The sequence below is a fragment of the Eptesicus fuscus genome, chromosome 8 (assembly GCF_027574615.1).
Source record: "Eptesicus fuscus isolate TK198812 chromosome 8, DD_ASM_mEF_20220401, whole genome shotgun sequence".
Lineage (NCBI taxonomy): Eukaryota > Metazoa > Chordata > Mammalia > Chiroptera > Vespertilionidae > Eptesicus > Eptesicus fuscus.
The window spans coordinates 26,396,558-26,418,706 of NC_072480.1; the positions used below are offsets into that span (position 1 = coordinate 26,396,558).

The 22,149-nt window shown below is 38.4% G+C and overlaps 2 long non-coding RNA genes across 2 annotated transcripts; both read left to right on the forward strand.

Annotated features, from left to right (window-relative positions):
* Nucleotides 1-3,779: 3,779 nt before the first annotated feature.
* Nucleotides 3,780-11,699, forward strand: LOC114232986 (uncharacterized). Its single transcript, XR_003619098.2, has 3 exons — nt 3,780-3,987; nt 10,276-10,379; nt 11,650-11,699. It is a non-coding gene; the product is annotated as an uncharacterized LOC114232986 (long non-coding RNA).
* Nucleotides 11,700-11,955: 256 nt separating this feature from the next.
* LOC129150039 (uncharacterized) lies at nt 11,956-17,008 on the forward strand. The gene is made up of 3 exons (XR_008556816.1): nt 11,956-12,016; nt 12,244-12,381; nt 16,923-17,008. It is a non-coding gene; the product is annotated as an uncharacterized LOC129150039 (long non-coding RNA).
* Nucleotides 17,009-22,149: the final 5,141 nt, after the last annotated feature.

The window sequence follows — 22,149 nt, forward strand, 5'->3', positions numbered from 1 at the left end:
CTTTTTGTTGTTGTGATTTAACCAATAGATTGTAATCAATTTCTGCAGGTGGGTCTGAGGCAGGTTAGTAAGAAACTAGAAAAATTTCCCTGCAAATGGCATGAGGAAACTAAGACAAATGGCTGAACAGACAGCTGAGCAATTAACATCCAGTTGATAAATCACAAGACTCTATCCTCCCTAACCAAAGAGACCTAAGAGTGGGTGGTCTAAATCTATCCTCCCTAACAAAATACCTAAGAGCAGGTGGTTTAAATCACCTGAGTCAGGGAAATAGACAACAACAAAACAAAACAAACAAACAAACAAAAACAATTAGTCAGACTAATCCAAGATCAAGGTAAAACTAACCAGAAAATGACTCAGATCCATTTTATTCTCATTTTAATACATCAGCATATTAAAAACAGATCCAGAAATCTAATTAACATTCTGTTGAGGTCCTCTCCTTGAACCTTCCCTAAGTTCCTGCTTATAGACAATCAATAAAACCCTCAGGACAAAGAACACCAGCATGGGCTCTTCTTTGAGCATGCCCATGTCCCTTTTTCCTCAGGAGTGTACTTTGCTTCTTCTATCCTAAGCTTTAAAGGTCTTAAGGAAATCTGCACCCCGGGGAGCATTGGCTACAGCAACTTGTCCAGGGCTAACTCCCTCGTCCTGCCTACAGTGGCCCTTCCTTTCCCTCACTGTCCTAAGCTTTAATAAACTTACTCTGACACTCTAGAACCTGGAGATTGCCTGGCATACAAATAGTCCCAGAGCAACCCAGGGCAGAGCCAGCCCCAGGCACAGAAGCAGTTCAGTAGCACGTCAATCCAGATATTACGTCTGAAAAATAAAGCAGAAAATGGAAGTGCATGCAGTGCTTTAATAGAATGTAAAGGTAATTATTATATCCTTGAAACTTAGTAGAAGGTAATAACTTTAGCTTATTAATTAAAGCTTCAATTTTAGACAATGTTTTAGTAACATTTTCTAACCATATTTTATTTAATAAATCTGATATATCTTTACTATTTTGATTTTTATACATTTTAAACCTAAAATTATTCTTAAGGAAATACTGCATTGTTTGCATCAAATAGCAACCAGCTTTCATTTTCAAATGGATAAACACAAAATATATATAAAGTTGATATTGATGTGCCAGAATTATTCTAATAAATATTAATCACAATTACTTCATTATAAACTTTTACATTTAAATTAATTGGGATATAAGATTTACAAATATCAAGCCCAAACTGAAATCTGTAGGGTTTATTTTAATTTGATTGGCCAAGTTTCCAGTTTCTATCCAAATAGAGTAAATTAAAGTTTTGGTAATTAATTGACGCAATCAAATTAATTGAAACATATTTTAAAATAAAAATAAAGTATTATGTATATCTAAAAATCCAAACTATCTTGAACAGTTTTTTAATATTAACAAATATTAATACATTTTTAATATTCAGTTCATGTATATACAGTTAGCTAGTAATTTGTTATACAGTATACATATAAATATCACAGAGAATCAAAGAGGGACCCTTTTGTATAACTTGGAGAGCAGTTTTATTATTCTTTTTAATCTATTGAGGATGTATTAATGGAGCAGGAGATGAAAAAATAATATGTAAAGGAATTATCAAACTCTATATTGTATCTCAGCTTTGTTCAGATGCGAGACAGTGTGTAAATGAGTGTTCACTCAACATTTTCCCTGCTTACTACATCTGTGTATGGTGTCTGTCTTTTATTAGAACTATGCTCTAGAATTCTAGAATGACACCATAAGCAAATTCAGGAAACAAAACACTGTTAATACTATTCCCTACTTCTTTTTGTTTTTACACAGACAAAATTATTTCACCTGGCTTCCCTATGTCCACCTCATCCACAGGTTCCCTTTTCTGCCACAATTCTGCACAAGTCTGTTATGCTGCTGATTTTATAATAGACTAGAGGCCCAGCCATGAAATCATGTGCAAGTAGCTTGTTGCACTTACTGCCAATCATCTCTCAGGCTGCCGCCCCGCCCATAGCTCACAGCCATGCCCACCACTGCTCTTTGCTAGATACCCTGTCCACTGTCACTGCTCGAGGGCAGGGGTGGTGGTGGGGGTGGGGGAAAGGAGAGGTGGGGGAGAGGTGGTCAATGCACCTCATGGAGACTGTTTGAGAAGTTGTTCTGGTCGTTACGCTTATGGTCCCTGGCCTTTTATTATATAGGATTTTTTCCCTTGTGGAGTCAAGTTCGTGATTGTCTCACAATGTCTGTGATTGTGTTCAAAGGCTAATACTCATGTTCAATACATAGGAAGCCATGTCCTCCAGCCTATACTTCATCAATAATATTCATATTTTTATATCTGCTTCTCTTCTATCTCTTGACTGTTTCTGAATTTGAATAGAAAATATGATTGATATTTATTTGTTCCCTTTTGACCTCAATATGATATTAACATATAGAATTTTATGACTTAATAAGACATTAGAAATATCTTATACTGAACCTCATATTGTAACATCTATTTTATTAGAAAAGAAACAGAATAGCATAATTCTTTAACATCTAATTTATATATTACAGTTACATGGAAATAAAGAACTGTATAAAATGACTTTCCTATTTCATTTCCAGTTTAAATTTTTTATTTATTGATTTTAGAGAGAGGAGAGAGAAATTGATTTGTCATTCCAATTATTTACACATTCACTGGTTGATTCTTGTATGTATCATGACCAGCGATGGAACCCGAAACCTTGACATATCAGAACAATGTTCTAACCAACTGAACAACTAGGCCATGGCTTCATTTTCAGCTTATTTCTATACTGGAGGCCTGATGCAAAAAATTTGTGCACTGGTGGGAGGGTTTCCTCAGCTCAGCCTATGCCCTCTCACAGTCCAGGAACCCTGTGATTGATCGCCCCAAAGAGGTAGGTCTTTCCCACCTGGCCAGGGATCTGCAATGGATCGTTTTCACAAAGGGAGGCCCCGGCTACCCGCTGCAGCGCTGCTGGCCGGATAGACTGGGCCTCCCTCTTTGGCGGGGGGGATAGTAAAGCCCCCTGATTGATGGCCCGCCAGCGGGTGGCCTGGGCCTCCCTCTGCAGGGTGATCATGGGGTGATAGCTGGGCCCCCAACCAATCGCATGGCACCCATCTTGGCTGGCCTGGCGCCAGTGGGCATCATAGCATGGTTGTCCGGAGGTCATTGGGATGGTCATTCTGTTGTTCAGCCATTCGGTTGATTTGCATATTACACATTTATTATTACAGATTTGTCACATTCTATTTTTACATAAATTTTAGGAACTAAGGTCTACTGTGAGAAAATAAATGCCTTATTTTGTGGAAAATGCAAAAAAGCTTAAAAGATATTTATGAAAAATTTTTCCCAATATTCATAAAAATAAAATATCCTCCTATAAAATAAGTATTGTAAGTGAAGGATATAATAGCTGACTAGAGATAAGACATCTAACACTAATTTGATTTTACTTCATATAAAGATCTGAAATTGTTGAGGGATTTTTTTTCCTAGTAATACAATCTTTGCACAAATCTAAATGATTTTTATACATACTATTTGCTACAATGCCTCTATATATCTGGATATATTACTATTTAAAAAAATCTTCATTGCAGAAGAGCAGAAATAGAAAAACCTGAGTGAAATTTCTGACATAGCCAGGATTCGTGCATCCAGAATTCAAGGGCTGTAAACTCAATATTACTCCTAGTAATCCTCTAGCAAATTTTTTGCTTTGTGTTCTCACATCTCTGCTGTCTAGATGTCTTAGTTCCAAAAGGAGGGATGCTTCCACTGGGAGACACACCAGTTATTCCACTTAACCGGAAGTAGTAACTGTTGCCTGACCCATTGGGATTCCTCACACCTCTGAATCAATAGGCAAAGAAGGGAGTTACTTCATCAGCTAGAATTATGAAGCCTGACTACCACATGAAAATAGGACTACTGATGAACAATACAGGTAAGGAGGCTTGTGTCTGGAATATAGGAGACTTTTTAGGGTCTCATGCAGCTATAACAAAATACTATAGACTCGGTGGCTTAAACAGCAGACCCGCATTTCTCACAGTTCTGGACTCCAGGAAGTCCAAGGTCAAGGTGCTGGCAGATTTGGTTCCTGATGTGAACCCTCTTCCTTCCTGGCTTTCAGATAACCACCTTCTTGCTAAGTCTTTAGATAGGGAAGAGAGAGAGAGCTACAGGACATAAAGAAGAAGAGTAAACTTTCACCCAAGCACTTTGTTCCCACTTCTTGGAAAAGCGATGGTGCATTTTCAGTGTAAGCGGGACAATTGTATCATTTTAGGCAGAATCATAATCATATTGTCAACCTTATTTGGATATTAATTATGGCATAAGAAGATATAAATTTGTGGCAATTTAACAAAGTATAGACTGTGATTATTAATTTTTACCCTGTCTCAACTGTACTAACCTATGATGTCCCCCAGTCTAGATGTTGCTGTGACATATTTTTAGATGTGATTAACATTTAAATAAGTAAGCTTTGAATAAAGTGGATTATCTTTCATAATGTGTGGCCTTCATCCAATCATTTGAAGATATTAAAAAAAATTATGAGGTTTTAACTCATATTGCATTATCAACTTTGGCCGAAATTTCCAGAATGCTGTCCTGTCCTGAAAATTTCAGACTTTCCAGCCTCTGGAATCACTCTAGCCAATTTCTTAAAATGAATCTCCAGATAGATAGATGATAGATAGATGATAGATGATAGATAGATAGATAGATAGATAGATAGATAGATAGACAGACATTCTATTGGTTCTGTTCCTCTGGAAAACTCGAATGCATAAGGTAATATGTAAATAGCATGTTTTAGATGATGTTTCATTTAAAGACTGCATTTAACTGCTTAAAATCATGTAGAATGGGTCACATATTTTTATAGGCTACATGTTCTGTAAAAATCTAGATTCTTAGAGAACATGGAAATGCTTAATCTAAATTCTATAAAGTTTGCTAAGAGAAGAAAAACAGGAACATAGATTGAAATATGATGTTTTATAGGATTACCTAAGTTGCCAAACTTGAAATAAAATATTATTTTTGTTTTTGTTTTGTTGTTTTTAGCTTCAGGCCCTAAGATAACTATAACCTTCTCAAAAGCATTAAATTACCTTTGGCCGGTACAGCACTTGACACAAAAGCCCTCTTAGAGCACTTTGAGCTTTATAGTAACAGAAGCCCTAAAGCATCTCCCCATGTGTACATGATTTTTAAAGCAAGAAAAATCTTCTGTGCAGTTTAGGAATTGAAAGCTTAAATGACAAAGGAGTGGTATTTTTTACTTCTTCATGAAAAAAAAAAAAAAAGCCGGGGGTTACCTGGTTAAGAGATAAATAGATTAATGACATATTATTTTGTTTAAACTTGTTCAATAGGTATAAATTGAGGGTGAAAACCATCTAAAGTAATTTTGCAAGATCTATATTGTGTTGAAAGGATTTTAGAGACAGGAGAGGCAATTTTAGGGAAGGGGGTGGGTCCATGAGAGAGGAATTCATACGTGACAGGCAAAGACACTCCAAGCTGCCAGGTTGTTTATAAGAATGTTACAACAGACCATCAAACATCAGAGGGAAGGCAAGGGAGGGTGAAGGAGGAGGTATGAGATCAACCAAAGGACTTGTATGCATGCATATAAGCATAACCAATGGACACAGACTTTATCGGGGTGAGGGCATGTGCTTGGGGATGGGAGTGGCCCAGGAGAGGTCAATGGGGGAAAATAAGGAGACATATGTAATACCTTCAACAATAAAGAATTTAAATTAAAAATAGTTGCAAGATAAGAGGAAGATGAAGAGGGGGGCACCAGGTAAGCTTTGAAACTGATACCATGCAGGGAAAGTGGCCAATTAGAAAAACACGGGGGACATAAAATAAGGAAGGGTCCAATTGGAAAGTAAGATAAACAGACAAAGAAGCTACTAGCATTTATAAACCCGTAGACAAAGAGGCTCAGAGGACTGGACTACGTTTTTCCCATTTTAGAGAGAGAGAGGTTTTTCCCCTATGGGGGCCCCTCCCCAGGGGGAGTTTGTATACGCTTGCAATAAACTTCCAGATTTTTGCTTAAAATCTTGTAGTCCTCGAATTTTATTCTTCAAACTTCATAGGACAAGGACCCACAGTGAGAGTCTGAGCTCACCATTTCCACATATCAGTATGGTGTGATTTATGCATTACCTAAAAATAAAAGGCCAAAGCGAGGAACAACAAGTGTTTGTTTATGCTCAAAGAGAATAGTTATTGAGGAATCACTGATTCAGGTAGAAATCCAAATAGTGTTCCCATTAGAAGTTGAAGCCAATGGAGTATTAATAAGAAGGGAAAGGGAAATAACTACCTCAATAGAAGGAAGGCATGTTTGTGGGTATTAAGAATCTAAGGCAGAAACTTCTATAGATGCAGATAAGCTAACATAATGATCTTAATTCTAAAGAACATCTTTCATTATCAGCCCAGTAGTCAAAATAAACAGCTGTTTGAGAAACAATGCTGCGTTGATCCCAGTTCAAAGGTTATTTCCACCAGTATTAACATTCTGGAAGTTTGAAGAGTTAAGACCAGCAAGGCAGTTCCTTTGTGATGGCAACTCTGACTGCATTTCCAAGTGGCTCCATTTATATTCTTTTTTTACATATGTGTTTTCTCCTAAACTTTGGTCTTTTAGTTAGTCTTTCAGATTGTGGTGGGTAGTCACATTCCCGGTATATAACTTTTTTAGTAAAGTGATTAACTTTGCCTTAAGCAAATCCAGTGCATTGTTTCTTTGCATCTAGGTCCCTGACTCTTTCAAGTCTTTTCACACCATGCTCTCTAAAAAGTGACAGACCTCACAAGAGCACATAATCTCATTAACTCTCCTATAATCCAATCCCCTGATTTCTCCCACTCTCCTGTAATCATCCTTAGGGTTCCTCCTCAATTTTACATCCATAGAAGCTGAAAACTGTCATTTTTGAAGCGTATTTATCCATCTGTTGAGATCTTGCTCTTAGGCATATCCTTTTTTTGATTCAAATAAAATCATAAAAAACTCTCTACAGGTTTGGAAGTTTCTTATGTCAACAATTGGAATGAAGGATCCTTTTTAATGGCAGGATTGCTTTATTTCTCAAACATTATTTTGACAATAAATGGTAGCTTGACAGATCCCGATTGAGTGACTAACTGGATGTTTTCTGTGGCCACCCAACAGTATAACAGTGGAGAAACTGTAACCCATCCCACTATTATTTTGACATTGTTTCTGTAAATACTGAATCTTACTAATATGTAGCTTATAGCTAAACAGCATGTTCATATAAGAATCCTAGGAACTAACTTCAGAAGATATAGACTCCAACCTTCAGTCAGACCAGTTACGGGAGATTTGCTGACCTTCAACCATAGACTGATGATGATGAAGAACCAGGATGACAAAGATCAGGATGATGAAGACAAAACCATCACTTGACCATTTTTGAAGTCCTTATTGGAATGGACTGTACTGGTCTGCACATATAAGACTTTTCAACCCTGTCCCCTTGATTTCTTTGCTCTTCTTTCCCTCTCCCTTCTTATAAAAACCTATGCCTGCACTGACATGTTAAGATGGGCTTAGTGATAAGAGCTCCCCATTTTCTCAGGTACCTTTATTTTTTCACCAGCATTTGTCTCACAAGTTTGGTTTTCATGACAGCAGGCAGCCAAACTTGGGTTCCTGTTACAAAAGTCAATAAGGGACCCTATATTTTAGGTAATTATTCAGATATCCAGATGGAAAACCCTCTCCAAACTCTAAATTTTATTGTTATGTATGTATGCTAATCCTGGCTCAACAGTACTGTGGTAGGCAGTTAGGCAGACATGAGCAGAACAAGGACAATGGGCCAGGTACAAATGGTCACCAAGTTGAAAAGCCCAGGTGCCTAGCAATGGACCAAACTGGGAAAACAAGGACCTCACCCCAGGGTAAGTTTCCCTGACCTTTCATATCATTGGTCATGCAGTTTAGAAGCCCCTGACTTTCCTCCCTAAAGATAACACTAGGCCTTAGTTGTATTTCAGTTCTAGGCCCAGAAAAGTAGCAAAACCAGGCCAGCCACACCAAAGCTGACCTCAGGACCAGCTGTAGTGAATAATGACAAATCAGTGGAGAGCATGGTCCTGAAAGGACAAACCTGGAAAGCTGATGAATATTCCATTGAAATATTCTGCTGGAATCTCCCCTAAGATCTCCACCCTTAAAAGCTTTTAGGGAAAAAAAAAAAAAAAACAGACAAGCAAGCCATGACTGACCTCAGAACCAGCTGCATTGGATAATGACCCCCTGCCCTGGCGCCAACCAATCAATAGAGACCTAGACCCTGGAAAGGACACATCTGGAAAGTTGCTGAATATTCTATTAAGATCTTCCCTTGGGCCCTCCCCTAAAATCTCCACCTTAAAACCCTTGGGACTTGGGACGGGGGACCCAGGGCCTTTTCCTTCCCCCTCTTCATCCTCCCAAGGCACGTCACCTTTACCTCCCACATGTCTTAACTCCAAGGGCCCTTCCTTTGCCTCTATAACTTGTCTCCTAAGCCCATTTCTTCTAAGAATTATTTCTTCAACCTCTGTGATTTTCCAAATAAACGTTCTCTACTAAAAAAAAAAAAAAGCTTTTAGGATACAGGACCCAACATGCTATCACTCTTATCCCTCTTGGGAGTATGCCCAGGGCTGCCCCTCCTTTCCCCTTCCCCATAGGCACACTACCTTTACCATCCTCACTCCCAAGCTCCTCACTCCCAAGCTCCTCACTCCCAAGCTCCAAGGGCCCTTCTCTTGCCTCTGTAACTTGTTTCCTGAGCCCATTTCTTCTGCCATTCACCTCTTTTACCTTTGTTATTTTCTAAATAAACATTCTCTTATAGTTTGATTATTGGCTCTGAATTCTTTCTTAGCCAAAACTCAAGTACCAAGGTTGCCAAACCAAAGTCTAGTCTGATCCCAATGATCTAATATCTGGTGTCATTCTCACTGTTGCCAAAAAGCACCACTATTAGTTTTAATGGAAGGAAATGTGAACACGTTGCCTGCAAGTCTTTCTGTGAAAAGGTTAACATCTTTCTGCCATATTAGGAACTGTGTATATATATATATATACATATATATATATACATACACACATACACACACACACATACATACATACATACATACATATATATATTCTATATTAATAAAAGTGTAATATGCTAATTAGACTGGACGTCCTTCCAGACAACCTTCTGGAGGAAGCCAGAGCTGCAAGGGAAGCCCGGGTCCTGGGTGCCTGCCAGCGGCCAGAGGAAAGCCGGTGCCAGCAGCCGGGGGAAGGAAGGCCTACTCTTGCACGAATTTTGTGCATTGGGTTTCTAATATAATATCCTAATTAGACTGGGTCAACTGGCCATCTTCCAGACATCCAACTTCCTTCTGGTGGGGGCCGAGGCAGAGGCAGGCAGGGGTGATCAGGCTGGCAGGGGAGGGCAGTTGGGGGTGACCAGCCTGGCAGGGGAGGGCAGTTGGGGGCATTAGGCAGGCAGGCAGGTGAGTGGTTAGGAGCCAGTGGTCCTGGATTGCGAGAGAGATGTCCAACTACGGAGGGGTCCCTGATTGGAGAGAGTGCAGGCCTGGCTGAGGGACACCTGCCCCCCATGCATGAATTTCATGCACCTGGCCTCTAGTATATATGAGAGAATATAGAAGTGTATAATTAAAAGTATATTTCTTCTCTGAAGGCTGGAACTTTGTTCCTTTCTTTGATATCACCAAGCTCCTGGTCTCTATATCTCTTTATTTTTCTCTGCCTGAGACTGAGCACTGGGGATGGAAAAGTAAGGACTTCTTTTTCGATGGGAAATTCCTGTCTTTAGGAGGTTTCCCTACAGGGAAAGATGAGGTTTTAATTGCATTAACAGGTGATAAATGTCAGTTTGAAGATATTAGATCATGCATTATACCTCCTAGCTCATATTCTACCTCCAAGATTTTTTTCACACAACAACTAGAGAAGCAGAAACAATAAAATTGCTTAAGGAAAGGATAAATGTGACCATGTACAAAAGACAGTGTTTCTGTATAAATGTGTCTGGATAGAGAGTGGTTGCGCTACTCAATTGGAAAAAGGTAAACAAAAGTGAAGTTAGACTGATACATACTTCACGGGAAAGAAAAACACAATGCCATATAAGTCAATATTTTTTCTGCCCAGTGCAAGGAAAGCAAGATTTAAAATTTTGGATCAATGGTGAACCTGATGCAATTAAGAAGCTGCCAGTGGCTCCCTGGAGAACCTGAAATATTAAGAATATACAGGTATATCCTGTTTTATTGTGCTTTGCTTTATTGTACTTCACGGGTGTTGTGTCTTTTACAAATGAAGGCAAGATACGCAGTTACAGGGGCAAGGTTTGTGTGCCTGATGCTTCAAAAAGAAAGGCAAATCTTCAATACATCAGAGTTTGGAATATGGAGAGGTTTATTGATAGGAAAGGTGCCAACCCAAAAGATGGGAGAACTAATCCTGCAATTTATCTTAAGGGAAACTAAAATTCAGGCATCTTTTATTGTCAAGGGAAGGGAGGCGGAGGCAAGAGTTGGATGTGAATCTTGGGCAACTAGATAGCTAGACAACAAAAAGGGATCCAAGGAAGAGTGTAACATTTCTAAATCCCTTCAAGATCTCAATCAATTTTGACTCCCACTGATCTGAGTCAAGTTCTGGAGACTCCTGTAAATCTTAGATAGAGCATTAGTTCCTCACCTCCTTGAGAAAGGTGGCCTTGTCACAATGGCTGCTCTGCAAAAGCTCAAACCCTCCAGCAAGATTCCTCCAGTTAATTAACATGTCAATAGCAGTAGTTACTAACCTGAAGGCCATCAGTGAGAGCAAGCATTTCACTCTGTTACAAAAATATAACTGGCTTTATTGAGATACTTGCTTTATTAAGGTGGTCTAGAACCAAAGTTGCAATATCTTTGAGGTACACCTGTAATATGCCTCACCCCCAGCTACTATTATCCATTTAAGGCTTCCTTTTTATACCCAGGAAGTGTTGCATGACTCTGCGAAAACACTCCACTGAGTGCGCATACCTGCATACATAATTTCACCCTTATACTAGCTTACACACCCTACCAGCTTTAGCCTGTGCACACATACACCAACATTGAGTCCCGCAGCTAGAAAACATTGCTTGTAAATTAATGTAAGAACTTTAGCAGCTCCCAAACAACCCATCCCATTGGGAAGTGCTATGGTCACAAAAGTTTAATTATTTATCAACCCTGAAAATGGAGGCAGGCCCAAAAGCATTACCCAACAAGAACTGTGAGCAACGGTACTTGAATCCTTTCTTCAAAATGTGAGCTGAGATATCTGCATTATGTTAGTTTTTGGCTTGTTCCCTTTTCACCATGATTCCCATATAGATGGGACTGCTGGAAATTGTCCTTTAACAGTTTTAGAGGTCCTCCCTTGGGATGCCCAGTGGATTCACTTATAAGAATCTGGTAAATTATGTCACAAGGAAGTTCACCTCCGGGGTGGTATAAAACCAGGGGTGTCTTTTCTTGGTTTCTAAAGGTGAATCCAAAGCAACAATAGGATTTTGCCAAGTCTCTGTGATACTGCAAATGGCAAGCTGGAACTCTATTGCCAGTTTTTGTCCTACGAAGTTTGAAGAATAAAATCTGTGGACAAAAGGACTTCAAGCAAAAGAATGGAAATGTATTGCAACTATATTCAAACTCCCCACTGGAGAGGGGGCCCCAAAATGGGAAAACCACTCTGGGAAGGGGTTTATTTTATATATATATATAAATATATATATATATTATAATATATATTATATATTGATTTTTTACAGAGAGAAAGGAAGAGGGATAGAGTCAGAAACATCGATGATGAGAGAGAAACATCGATCAGCTGCCTCCTGCACACCCCCCACCAGGTATGTGCCCGCAACCAAGGTACACGCCCTTAACCAGAATCAAACCCGGGACCTTTCAGTCCGCAGGCCGACACTCTATCCACTGAGCCAAACTGGTTAGGGCTGGGGAGGGATTTCTAAGTTGAAAAAAACCCACTCCAGTGAGTCCCTTTGTCTAAGGGTGTATAAATGCTGGCAGCTTCTTTGTTTGTACATGCTACTTTCTAATTGGACCCTTCCCTGCTTAGTTTCTGTAGGATATGGGCCTCTGTGATCCATCTCCAGCATGGTTGGCTTTTGATGGAAATGGCTGCTGAATTTCCCCAGAGCAAACCGAATGTAGGGAGGAGAGAAAAGGATGTAAGAGCAAGGAACTGTGGACATGGGTAAGCATCATTACTCCTGCCTCGGCTAGACAAGGGGGAGTTGGAAGCAACTAGAAAGGGCCTCAGCCCAATTTTTTTGAATGGCCCAATGGGAGACAGCAAGACCTAGGCGACATATGAGGAAACAGGTGACCCCATAGCACTCAGCCAATGCGGAACCGGAGGAGGGACTGAATAAATGGGCTGTGTTCGCTGCCCCAGGTGTGCCTGCACAACCAAACGGACCCCGGCTTTCGAGAATGTATTAAAAGTTTTGTTTTCGCCATACTTCTGTCTGTTATTTGAATTCAGGTAGGTGAGCATTTCTGACAGTTTTAAAGCTTACCCCATGACCCCATGTCCCCCATCACCACCCCCCCCCCCCAAGTCCTCTTGCTTTTAAGATAAACAGTCTGGAGGATTGGAGCTGTCTCTGCCCCTCAGGTGTGCATTCCTTTTCCATGGACCCTACCCTAACTGCCTTTAAATCCTTTCATCTGGCTTTCAAATTTTAATTTTCCACTCACTAATTTTGTTTCTGTTTTGTTAAAATCCAATAAATTATTTTACATTTGGAACTTGGGTAAAGGTTCTGCCACTAGATAATCTCTTATACATTAATTGATGGTTTTATGAAGATCCATTTTCTGTTGAACAACAGATGACAGATTTTTTTTTTTTTAGTTTTTCTGTTTCACTTATTATCTCTTTTGATCTCAAATCAATTAAAAATTTAATGTCCATCAAGTAGTGGTTATCTGGACTCACAAAATTAACTCAAAGTTAAGTTTTATTTTTTATGTTTACACTTTACTCATGGCTGAAATTTTAGAATTGAGGCAATATGCTTTCAACTTTTTGCTGTCTTTTTTTTGTATCTCAAAAAGATCTTTATTAACTATTGTATGTAATATTTCCTACCTATTGATAACCTTTATAGATTAGATTATAACATAAAATTAGATTATAAAACATCTTAAATTAAAGAAGCTCTAATTAGACAAACTTATTGGGATAAATATGTGCTTAGATACAGTTGAGCCTTCAGCAACACCTATTTGAATTGCACAAGTCCATTTATATACAAATTTATTTTAATAAACACCTGTACTGTTTTTGACTCTCAGTTGGGAATCAGCAGAAACAAAGAGATGTGAGGAATTAACTGTATTCTTCGATCTATGCCATGTTATATAGGAGTATCCTATGGTATCTGAAGGGGGTCCTGAAACCAATGTCATTTGGATACTGAGGGACAACTTAATTTTTGGGGGACTAAGTTATATTCAGATTTTTGCCTGTGTGAAGGGTTGGTGCCCCTAACGCCTTTGGTGTTCAAGAATTCACAGTATTTTTACTATTAGTAAATTTCCCAGAAAATTATAAAACTAAATTTCAAATACTTTCAGTATACTGGAAAAGTATTAATATATAAACAATTCACAAACATTTTAAGAGTTCAAATTCACATAATTTAGATAAAATTTTGGCTACTGAGATTAGTTTAGGTTTAATAAAATGTTATTCCTAATTATCAATGTTATATATAGTACTAACATATATTTGTATTCTATTTGGTTATGTTTTTACTGATCAGCAACTGCTGATTATATTTAATGTTTAAAATTATCAGGGAAATTATATTTGCATTTAACCAAATTGAATTATTCTGACAAATACTAACCCAACAATAGTTACATTTTCTAGTATATAAACTTAAAGATAATTTCCAAGAATTATAGGTAACTTAAAATCATGGTCTAATATTAAATTGGGTTAATGGAGCCCATTAATATAAAGATTATTCCTAAGTGGCTTAGAAAACTGAAACATTACTTTCTCAGTACAATTTTAAATGATTTGCTATTTGTTTTATGGTAAAGAGAGGCTATTTATTTGAGTCTATAAATAAACATATTCATTTTTGCTACTTTGAGAATTTATACAATATATATGTTAGGCAGGAACAATAGTTACTAGGAAAGGAGGAGGGAAGTGGGAAAAAAGGGAGTTTTATCTCACCCACTAAACAAAGAAATCAGCAGTTTTGGAACTTGCCAAATTAAAGTCATCAGATGTTCCCATAAATTCTAGGAAAAGCCACAACAATGTAAAAGGGAAACCTTGAAATCTAGTCTACCTGGCAAGGGAACCCCAAAACATATAGGGAGGAAAAGTTTAAACCTATACCAGGCAGGGCACCAGACTAGCTGAGTTTCCTGCTTGTGCTTTATGTCAAGTATGTTCTTTTTTGTTTGTTTGTTTCTTTAATTTGTACATTACTATTTATTTCAATTTTTATTTATTATTTTTTTCTTTATTGATTAAGGTATTACATATGTGTCTTTATCCCCCTCACATCACCCACTCATGCCCTCACCCCCTTGTTGTCTGTGTCCATTGGTTAGGCTTATATATGCATGCATACAAGTCCTTTGGTTGATCTCTTCCCCTTACCCTCTCCCTCCCCTACCTTCCCTCTGAGGTTTGACAGTCTGATCTATGCTTCTCTGTCTCTGGATCTGTTTTTGTTCATCAGTTTATGTTGTTCATTATACAGACAGTCCTCAGGACTCAACGCAAGTTGTTTAGTGATTATGTCACCATCTCCCATCCTATCTAATAAAGAGGTAAATGCAAATTGACCGTCACTCCAACACACAAGATGGCCGCTCCCATGTAGTCAAAGATGGCCGCCCCCATGTGGACACAAGATGGCCGCCACAAGATGGCCTGCAGAGGAGGGCAGTTAGGGGCAATTGGGCCGGCAGGGGAGTAGTTAGGCGTCAGTCAGGCTGGCAGGGGAGTGGTTAGGGGGTGATCAGGCTGGCAGGCAGAAGTGGTTAGGGGCAATCAGGAAGGCAGGCAGGTGAGCAGTTGGGAGCCAGCAGTCCTGGATTGTGAGAGGCATCCCAGATTGGAGAGGGTGCAGGCTGGGCTCTAGTTTATTTATAAAAAAAAGAAGTTCTGTCATTTTGACATATGTACATATGTGCTTTATGTTTTTTATTATTTATTTACCACAAGTAAAGGTCAGGAATGGTTATCTTTCTTTTAATTTTTTTTTTACTGTTTCACTTCATTCTGTTGTGTATGTGCTCCATGTGAGTGACGTATGTGCTTATGTAGGTGGGTTCCAACTTATGGCGAAAAGCACATTATGTCACGCTGTATAAATGGATATCCAATGTAACCCAAGGGCCTATTTATTCCACAAATGAGTGAGATCATGTGATATTTATCTTTCTCTGACTGGCTTATTTTGCTTAGCACAATGCTCTTCAGTTCCATCCATGCTGTTGCAAATATAAGAATTCCTTCTTTTTTAGTGCAGCGTAGTATTCCATTGTGTAGATATACCACTGTTTTCTAATCCATTCATCTGCTGATGGACACTTAGGCTATTTCCACATCTTAGCTATTGTAAATTGTGCTGCTATGAAGATAGGGGTGCATATATCCTTTCTGATTGGTGTTTCTAGTGTCTTGGGATATATTCCTAGAAGTGGGATTACTGAATCAAATAGCAGTTCCATTTTTAGTTTTTTGAGGAAACTCCATACTATTCTTCACAGTGGCTGCACCAGTCTGCATTCCCACCAGCAGTGCATTAGGGTTCCTTTTTCTCCACATTCTCTCCAGCACTTGTCATTTGTTGATTTGTTGATGATAACAATTCTGACAGGTGTGAGATGGTACCTCATTGTTGTTTTGATTTGCATCTCTGGGATGATTAGTGATTTTGAGCACATTTTCATATGTCTCTTGGCCTTCCTTATGTTCTCTTTCAAAAAGTAGCTATTTAGATCTGTTGCCCATTTTTTGATTGGGTTGTTTATCTCCCTTTTTTTAAGTTCCTGTAAATGTTGGAGATTAAACCCTTATTGGTGATAACATTGGCAAATATGTTCTCCCATGCAGTGGGCTTTTTTGTTGTTTTGTTGATGGTTTCTTTTGCTGTACAGAAGCTTTTTATTTTAATGTAGTCCCATTTGTTTATTTTCTCTTTAGTTTCAATTGCCCTAGGAGCTGTATATTCTTCATAAATTTGCTAACTTTGCTTACTTTCCATGACATGATTATTTTTAAGTTTACAAAGTCCTAGTGGTGCTTTGCTTAATGACATTATTCAACAACTGTATAGTGTTATTAATAATAATTGTAGTTATTTTTTAAAATATCAACCTAACTTTAACCTTACTTGTTGAATTTGAATCTAATATTTTTTCAAGGATAGTAGTTTTCAATTGGAGATACACATCACATTTACCTATGAGTTTTATTAAAATACTCATAAAATTTTTCAAAACATATTAAAAAGACATGCTATTTGTCAACAAAATTTTTCACTAATTTTTTCAGAACAACTGTTGTGAAATGAATGTTTGTGTTTCCCAAAAATTCATGTGTTGAAACCCTACTTCCCATGTGGTGGTATTGGGAGGTGGGAACTTTGGGAGGTTATTAGGAGTAGATAAATTCATGATGGGATTAATTATCTTATAAGGGTCATAACAAAGTTTTCTTCTTCTCTCTGCCTTCAACCGTGTGCACATACAAAGAGAATTTCTTAGTTTGAAACCCAGAAAAAGGCTCCCTCCGGAAACTGATCATGTTGGCACCGTGACCTTGGACTTCCAGCTTCCAGAAAAGTGAAAAATAAATTTCTATTTTTTAAATAAACCACCCAATTTATGTTTTGTTATAGTGATTCAAACAACAACAAAAGAAAAAACAAAACACAAACAACTTTATCTAAAACTTGGTGACAGGCCAAGACATTCCTAGCTAGTTATGATTTTAGGATGGCCTAATAGTCTTTCTGACTCAAAGCAAATGCTGAAAAAATGGTAAAGGCTCTTGTGATAAACATATTTCTCACTTTAGAAAGACAAGAGCATATTGAATCAGATAAAAGAATTCATGTTATTTTTTCTATTACTCAAGGATTATATAAATGTTTGCAGAATCTTATAAACAATCATATTCTCCCATCATCCTTATTCTTCAAAACAAGTGGAATAAATAGAACTCTTTAAAATTAATTGACTAAGAATTTTATCAGCAATTTATTAGCCTTAAGAAAAATAAAATTAGAACAACTCTGTAAAGTAAACATGGTATTCTTTTTGTTAACAGAATTATTTTATTTCCCAAATAAGTTCAACAATCCCGTGTTTAGAAATACACTACCTTTATACATGATGGTGGTTCTGAAGAAGGGATTTTCCATCTGTAAAACATTTATACACACATAGATTTGTTTTCTCTTAAAAATCATATCACATACTTTCCAAATGCTTTCTAACACTCCTCTCCCATTAACCATGCAAACTCAGGCCCTATTTTACCAATTTTAAGTTAAATTACAGACATTATGACACAATTCATAAATACTCCCACAGGTGTATTTGAAACATGAGAATATTCTCCTATATTACTCTAATATTGGTGTCATACCCTACAACATTTTCCATAAATCTATGATTATGCTCATATACAAGTTTTTAAAAACTTGCTTTTGAGTCCTATTTAACCCAATTATTTAATAACTCTTCTTTCCCCTACCTAGTTTATTTGTGTATTCTATAATCTCCAATATCCCGCTAGATGATATCTTTAGAATGTTATTTATTTTATCATCCAATTTCAAACTCTTGTGTTCTGTTGAGACAGTATTGAATATTTAAAAGGAATTTTAAAATATTATTTTAGCAACTTTTGTTGTTTTTTATGTGAAGTATAATTCCTTTCCAAAGTATATATTAAATATAGAATAACTATGTATTTAACATCACTTCTACACATAATTATATGTTCTAAGTGTAATTATTCATAGTTTCAAGATATTTAAATCAGCTTTTAGAATTAAAATTTATATTTTCAAAATTATTATTCAAAAAGGTTTAAAACTTCTATTTTCCCTGCCTTGAGATTTATACTCTGGATTACTCTAAAATATATATAACCCAAACAGATTTACTCAAAACATTTGAATGTTTGGCTTAATCTCTGTTTTTGTGTAGCTCACTCAATATATTTATCATGCTATTATGGAAGAATAAAGTATGGATAAATAATGGGTAGAAATACTTTGAGTAATAGTCATTGTATTAAAGTGTCTCTCATCATCTCCTCCCTGAGTTCAAGAAAGTATAGTTACAAATGCAAACTCAGTTGTTTTCTGCCTTATTTTCTCATGTAGTATGTTTTTTTTTATATATTGACTGTTGTAAGATTTATTTATTTACTAGAGGCCTGGTGCACGAAATTTGTGCATGGAGGGGGGTTGTCCCGGAGCCCAGCCTGTATCCTCTCCAATATGGGACCCCTCGAGGGATGTCCGACTGCCCGTTTAGGCCCAATCCCGGTGGGCAGTCGGATCCCTAAACGGGCAGTCGGACATCCCTCTCACAATCCAGGACTGCTGGCTCCCAACTGCTTGCCTGCCTGCCTTTCTGATTGCCCCTAACCGCTTCTGCCTGCCAGCCTGATCACCCCCTAACCACTCTGCTGCCAGCCTTTTTGCCCCCAACTTCCCTCCTCTGCCGGCCTGGTCACCCCTAACTGCCCTCTCCTGCAGGATTGATCACCTCCAACTGCCCTCCCTTGCAGGCTTGGTCCTTCTCAACTGCCCTCCCTTGCAGGCCGGGTGCCTCCCAACTGCCCTCTCCTGCTGGCCATCTTGTGGTGGCCATCTTGTGTCCTCATGGGGGCAGGATCTTTGACCACATGGGGGCAGCTATATTGTGTGTTGCAGTGATGATCAATCTGCATATTACTCTTTTGTTAGATAGGATAGAGGCCTGGTACAGGGGTGGGGACCAGCTGGTTTGCCCTGAAGGGCGTCCCGGATCAGGTGGGGGTTCCCTTGGGGTGTGGGGCTGCCTGAGCGAGGGGCCTGTGGTGGTTTGCAGGCTGGCCACACCCCTGGCAACGCAGGCGGAGGCCCTGGTATCTGGAATTTATTTTCCTTCTACAATTGAAACTTTGTAGCCTGGAGCGGAGCCAAGCCTGGGGCTCCCTCCGAGGCTGGCAGCCATTTGTGTTGGGGTTATAATTGAAACTTTGTTGCCTTAAGCAGGTGGGCCCGGCCAGGGTGTGCGGAAAGCTTTGCTTCCCTTGTTGCCCGCGGCAACCCTGGCCTGCTCTCTCAAGCTCCATTCTGCCGCCAATTGTTTGAATTTGTTTACCTTCTATAATTGAAACTTTGTAGCTTGAGTGGAGGCTTAGGCCTGGCAAAGGCAAGCGGAAAGCTTTGCTTCCTCTTTTACCTAGGAAACCTTGCTCTCTGGGGCTGTAGCCATCTTGGTTTGGGTTAATTTGCATACTCGCTCTGATTGGATGGTGGGCGTGGCTTGTGGGCGTGGCTTGTGGGTGTGTCGGAGATATGGTCAATTTGCATATTTGTCTATTATTAGATAGGATTATTTGGGTTTGTGTCATCTGCCAGATCATGTTTAGGTTTGTGTTTCTATTTATGTATGTATTTGAGTATATATTCATTAATTCATTCAGCAAGCAAAATACATGTTTTATCTTAAGATATACAATATTATTCAAAGTGATAAAAAATCCACTCATTTTTATCTTGATGTAATAATCATGTCTCCACATATTCTGGTTTTGCTTTATGGATATACTATATATTTTTAGTACACTCCACCTGCTGGATATCCTATATAATAAAAGGCTAATATGCAAATCGACTGAAAGGTGGAACGACCGGTTGTTATGATGCACACTGACCACCAGGGAGCAGACGCTTAATGCAGGACCTGGCCCCTGGTGGTTAGTGCACTCCCACACGGGGAGTGTCACTCAGCCAGAGGCCAGGCTTATGGCTGGCGAGCGCAGCAGCAGTGATGGGACCCTCTCTCGTCTCCAAGGCAGTGCTAAGGGTGTCCCATTGCTATCAGTCTGACATCACCCAAGTGCTCCCAGACTGTGAAAGGCTGCAGGGCGGGCTGAGGGACCCCCCAGAGTGCAGGAATTTTGTGCTCCTGGCCTCTAGTTTTGTTTATAATTGTTTTAACTTTCACTTGTTGGTTTGTTGCTGTTTTTTGGTCTGCATGATGTAATATTTCCCTCTTTGAAGCTTTCAAAACATTAAATACATTTTTGTTTAATGTTTATAAAAGTATAATTTATACACATTAAATCACAGGATTATAAATACATAGTTGAATACATTTTGACAATTGTATATACTCATATCACTGTTTAAAACAAGATATAAACATTCATCACATGTGATGCATGAAGAGAAATGTTGGCAGGTGAAACTGTGGTGGGATTTCTTTTGATTGAATCCCTCATGCTGGACAATGTGGAGTTGAAAACAGCATGTTACAAGTTATTCTACTTTCTTTTACTCCATCTATATGAAATATTCCTGCTACTACCACTTAAGGGAAAAAAAAAAAAAGGGGGTCTATTCTCTCCTATAAATGATTCATTATTTTCTTCAATTTACTTAATTGAGAATTTTTTAATAACCACAATTCTCAGATAGGTTTTAAAACTAAATTTGTATGCATCATAACCAGAAGCAAAAGCCCTAGTTAGAGTTAAACCACTTAAAATACTGAAGCTTAATATTTATTCTGTTCCTCATATCTATCATCTAGCATCATATTTATCTCTATGGTCTTGTATACCTTCGAAGGGATGATTTTTCAGTTTTTCTTTCACAAAGTTAATTCTGTCTACCAAGTGAAAATTCTTACCCTTTCTGTGTCCAAATGATACCAGAACCAGTGAGCAGGAATTTTTCCTGGGCTCCTGTCTTGTGGAATCGAAGAATGAAGCCCTGGACCAGAGGAGTTCAAACAAGGCAGGAGTTTATTGCAAACAAACACATGCTGCCCTCTAGGGAAGGAGATTCAAATGGGTTGCCAGAAACCATTCTGCTCTTCCCCTTATATATGCTAAAGGCCTGTTCTTTGTCTATCTGTGCTGCTCTCTGATTGGTTCCTGGCCTTTTTGCAACATTGTTTTCTTTCACTTGCAAGAAAAAATCCTGATGTCAAAACACCATATTTTCCGCTATCAAGCCTGTTTTTCTGCAATCCTGTTTTCTGAAAAACACATTTTTGTTTGTTTCAGCCAGCTCCACAATTCCTTCTTCTTTTACCCCTTACTCTACCTACCTAATTCTACTTTAACTCCTTTCACAAAGAGTATTTTATTTCTTCTATTTCACTTTTTATTTTAAGTTTTTCTTACTCCATTAATGTATGTTTTTCTTTTTGCCTATGCAATTTTTTTCTCCATTTTGATTTCTGATTCTATTTAAATGATACTGAGATAGTGTAGGGATAACATCTAGACTCCATCTTGACCTAAAGAACTCCATCTCAGAAGTCTGACTATGACTCCTTGCCTTCAGTGAAATTTCATAGTTGAGATTAACCCTACTACAACCTTAAAGGAAAGAAGGTACAATGATAACATATTTTCTTAACATCATTTTCTGCAAATTGTCTTGCCAAATTAATGGTAGTAGAATCTTTGTGCGTGCATTATTTTACGGGCCCTTTGAGTGGGCCACTGACCATGGAGAACATCTTGTGACCACCTCAGGACCAGTAGCCAACAGATGACAATCGTGGGACAACTGAGCTCATCCTCATTCCCAAGCGCCACACCCACTCCAAGGCCTCGATATAAGCTCCAGTTGGGAAACTTGATTTCATTTATCTTTTCTGTTCAACTCTCTTGTGCACACACTCTTTAAAACAAACTCTATCTGCTTAGTCTTTTACTGAGTTCAGTGCTCATTTTAGG